The following is a 4,737-nucleotide window of genomic DNA, read 5'->3' as shown; positions in this document are numbered from 1 at the left end:
TGTAATCCCCAAAGCTACGTACCCACTGCCACAAAAGAACATGCTCTCACTCACACACACACACACACACACACACACACGAGAGAGAGAGAGAGAGAGAGAGAGAGGGAGATAGATGTCTTTATGTACTAGTGCACACAATGATATTTTCGTTTAAGGCAGTAATGCCAACCCCAAACCCGAATACTACCAAAGATACAACAGATACAAGTTAATGAAAATTTTAAAAATAATAAATAAAAAGTGCTTGGAGAATCCGGGTATCGATCCCGGTACCTCTCGCATGCTAAGCGAGCGCTCTACCATGTGAGCTAATTCCCCTTTCATCTATGCAAATTTCACGTGTCATTACCAAGACAGCAACGGTATCCATGTAAACTAAGCAAGATGTTCACTGTAATCCCCAAAGATACGTACCCACTGCCACAAAAGAATGCACTCTCAGTCACACACACACACACACACACACACACACACACACTTGAATTCTATAATTCGAAGAATTAGATTCCAGCCCGAAATGAAATACTGGACACAACATAAAATACAACTTAACTGTGCTAGAGCTTAAGCACGAATGACACTTGCCTTCTGTAATGAAATTATATAGTCCTCTGCTTGACCTAAGGTCACAACTAGTATTTTCTAAAAATAAATACAAAAACAATCACCTAATGGAAAATAACCTTCTAGAAAGATCCTGATGTTTACAAAGTAGAAATGTTAGTTATTATTAGAAACGTATTACGAAACTTAAAATATAGAACTTGGATTATGTCAGGTAGGCCAGATAAATTCAAATAACCTTGATATATACCCCCCCCCCCAAAAAAAAAAAACATATTTACTTCTATTTATAATATGTGTGATTTTGAGCCCTATCACAATGAGGTTATTTTAGCTATGTATTAGTTCTTAACAGAATAAAATTTTTAAAAAGCCAATTCAGGTTAAGCAGAATATGAGCTCAATTTTGGACAATGTCAAGTCCAGCATACAATGTTACATTACAAAAGCATGTAATGAAATAAAAACAAAATAAAAACTAACTTAACAAACCATGCAGATTAAATATACATAACACGCTATAGATTCTAGTTTGATGGACGAATATGTATGTTTAAGGAGCGAACACAGGCTACAACAGAAATCCTCCAAGGAAACTTAATGTTGACCCAGAGGTTTCATACTTTAATTAAGCATTATTACTCCATGAAAGGCAGACTACTCTAGTATAACATAATAATCTGCAAGAAGCATAACTGATCGCTATTCAAATACCATCAACATACTTGTAGCAGGACATCCTGAAAGTATACAGCCACAAGCTGGGGTAGAAAGGTCAAAACTCGAGACAGACGTTCGTAACTTGAGAGGCTTCGACGCAGACAACATTCCATTAATAAAGACCGTAGTAAAATATACCTTTAACGGAACAAAACGTTTCATTAGATAGACTGAATCGTGGAGAGAGTTTATTTAGAACTAAAATTGTGTTCAGTTTTCACGAAAAATGTAATTTTGTTATTTGCAAATCTTGACCTTTGTCAACACTTACATTAGACAGAAAACTCACTGAATCAAATCGCTTTCTCATATTGGATCGATTTCCCTTCTTTTTTGTCTCTCTTTTTTTGTCTCTCCATTATGACATATAACAACCATCTGTCATTTTTAAAAATCATTATCAGCATTTTCCACTTGAGTGTAGTAAGCATTTAATGAGAAATGCTGATTTTAAATAAGCGAATGTTTGATTAGTTCAAGACAAAATGGTCTTACTGATGATATGGCTTGCTGGACATCTTTTGAATCAGAATGTATACAGTGCAGGGCCAGTTACGGCATAAATCTAAATTTGTACAGTGCAGGGCAGTGACTGCATAAATCTAAATTTGTACAGTGCAGGGCCAGTTACGGCATAAATCTGAAGTGTACAATGCAGGGCCAGTTACGGCATAAATTAGAATGTGTACCGTGCAGTGCCAGTTACGGCATACAATTGAATGCGTACAGTTCAGGGCCAGTGACGGCATAATTCTGAATGTGTACAGTACATGGCCAGTTACGGCATAAATATGAATGTGTACAGTGCACGGGCAGTTACGGCTTAAATTAGAATGTGTACAGTGCAGGGCCACTTACGGCATAGAACTGAATGCGTACATTTTAGGGCCAGTGACGGCATGATTCTAACTGTTTACAGTGTAGGGCCAGTGACGGCATAAATCTGAATATGTACAGTGCAGGGCCAGTTACGGCATAAATCTGAATGTGTACAGTGCTGTGCCAGTTACGGCATAAATCTGCACCGGAAGAGAGAGCGAACTAGAAAGTTAGCAGTATTGCTCAAGAGCTGTCTTCAAGCTCTCCACTGGCTGTGCGCACACATCGCCGCCACTCAGATGATTCCAGTCCACAAATGTTTTTACGAAGAAAGAATTTCTAAATTGTTCTGTTCTACATTACTAAAATATGAAACATCTATTATTTGATACAATTGTTTCTACAATGTTTATACTTCCTAAATTTGGAAAAGAGTTGGCTTTAACCTGGCGTTTGTGTCTTAATGGTTTTAAAAATATATTTGGTGAGAGAACCGGCACTAACCCATTGACAACATTATAGAGATATGCCAAACGAATCCTACTATGTATGTCTTTGAGCGTTGGTAGACACAGGACAGTTAGCATGTTGGGGACGCATCCTGCTTCTCTGGTTTTGTAGTCACCATATATAAATCTTGCTTCCTGGTGTTGACCCTTCTAGATTCTAGCAACATCCTTAATGTAGTACTGATCCCAGACAACCCAACCATGCTCTAACACGGATCTGACTAGTCCGATAAATCAACCCCACAAATCTGTGTTAATACTGATGGACGATGTTGTAGGTCTGATGTCATATGTTCATTAAAATGTGAAATTTTGCTTTGTGCAAATGATTCCGGAACAAACTCGCGTACAACTGAGACACATACCGGTAATTGGTAATAGCCATATCAAGCGCGAAATTCAAAATGGCCACAGGACAGATGCTTATGCTATTCCAGGTGGATTTACAAGTCACCAAATAGATAATTTGCTCAGGAAATATAATCTACGTGTCACCAGAAGAACCCTGCAGCCGACGGTAGCTGCACAGCCACTTTAAGCTGTCGTACATCACCTCATATCACTTTCGACGTAAAATTTATAAAGGAACCAATTGGAGAAGGGATCTCTGAGATGACGCTGTCAAAAATGTGCAATATTATCAAAATATCGTTGTGTATACCATTTTCCTTTATCTTCGGCTACTAATAAAACTATTTGTAAACACGATAATATGACGAATTAGTGGTTAAGCTTGAACACAAGATAACGACTGCCATAATTCAAATAAAAAGTAGTAGTAAAATTCATATTGTGTCATTAGGAATGAGAATATTAAAGGAATAAGTGTGCCAATGTTAGATCAACAATTATTTTGATCACGTGACAACATGGCGTCGGCGTTCGCCTGACTTGGGGGCGCTCAGCAGTCATTATGTACTTTTGAGAGAGTGATGTATGTAAGGTGAAGTTGTTTGCATTTAAAACATGTACAGTGTTTATAATGTTGACATACCTCTATGCTACATTAATGTAATGTGGATGATATTTCTTTGGATATTTTACTTTTGGAAATTGTACATGATCGAAGCATATGGCTGCTCCCTTGTGCTAAATAAATTAGTGAATTAGTCTAAAGTACACTATCCATAGCGGCTATTAAAATAGGGAAAATGAATTTTTCCAGACTAGACAATACATGCTTCTGAAAATGCAATGAATGATTTACCAAATATATAAAATGTAACAAAAGTTATCGGCTCTTTTTTTAATACAAATTCGGGAAGATACACATCTCAAGTAAGGCCAAGCTGTATACTCCACAACCCATATTACTCCCATCAATAATACACCAAAATAAAGGGATTTAAAGGTTCTTTGAATTATGCCTAAGATATACGAGGTCTTTTTAATAGCCAGTATAACAAGTGAGGAAAGCCGGGGAAATTCTTTATCTTTAAAATTCAAATAGAAAAAACGCAAAATACGAAACTATAGGGCGCCACCTTGTATAGCTGAGCGCAACCCAGGAAGCATACTACGCAGGGAACCAGACTAGTCGCTATTGAGAACTATATTCTCAACTCCTTTAGTTCACTCGCAATAATATCTAGACGAAAGGACATAGTGTCCAAATTGGAAAAATGTCGGTTTTTGCTGTTGTATCATTCGATGTGTACACCGCCTTAGGATAATTACAACGCACATAAAATTGATGTGCATTCCAACAACTACATCCGAGGTTACTTCACCACCTGACGGAAATGACCGAATTATGTTCCGATTGAGTAGATTCCTATTTAAAGGCGAGAATGCTTCAAATTAGGTCTTGTATCGCCATTTCGAATATGTTGGTTTACTATCGAAAAACAAGATCTTGCCCAGATGTATGCCAGCGCAGTAATTTAAAGAAAGAATAAATAATATATACATTCTGTTCGCCCGAAATTTCATTGCAAGACTAAAACCTCAATCTATTTTGATCACCGCTGCCACTTATGCGATTAGATTCATCGCGATGATGCGAATAAATTATACCGCGCAAATCGTTGGTCCTTTCTTTATTTCCTACATATCCGAGATTGCCCGAAAATCAAGCTTTAGGTTTTTTATTCGAGGTTCGATCAATATAGCGGTAATTGAC

General features: G+C 37.4%; 1 non-coding gene across 1 annotated transcript; it reads right to left on the bottom strand.

Annotated features, from left to right (window-relative positions):
* Positions 1 to 248: 248 nt before the first annotated feature.
* On the bottom strand, positions 249 to 321 carry Trnaa-agc (transfer RNA alanine (anticodon AGC)). Its single transcript has one exon. It is a non-coding gene; the product is annotated as a tRNA-Ala (tRNA).
* Between the last annotated feature and the right edge of the window lie 4,416 nt (positions 322 to 4,737).

This window comes from Sinohyriopsis cumingii, chromosome 15 (assembly GCF_028554795.1).
Source record: "Sinohyriopsis cumingii isolate HCF-2022 chromosome 15, ASM2855479v2, whole genome shotgun sequence".
Classification (NCBI taxonomy): domain Eukaryota; kingdom Metazoa; phylum Mollusca; class Bivalvia; order Unionida; family Unionidae; genus Sinohyriopsis; species Sinohyriopsis cumingii.
This window is presented reverse-complemented; position numbering and strand designations above follow the sequence as displayed.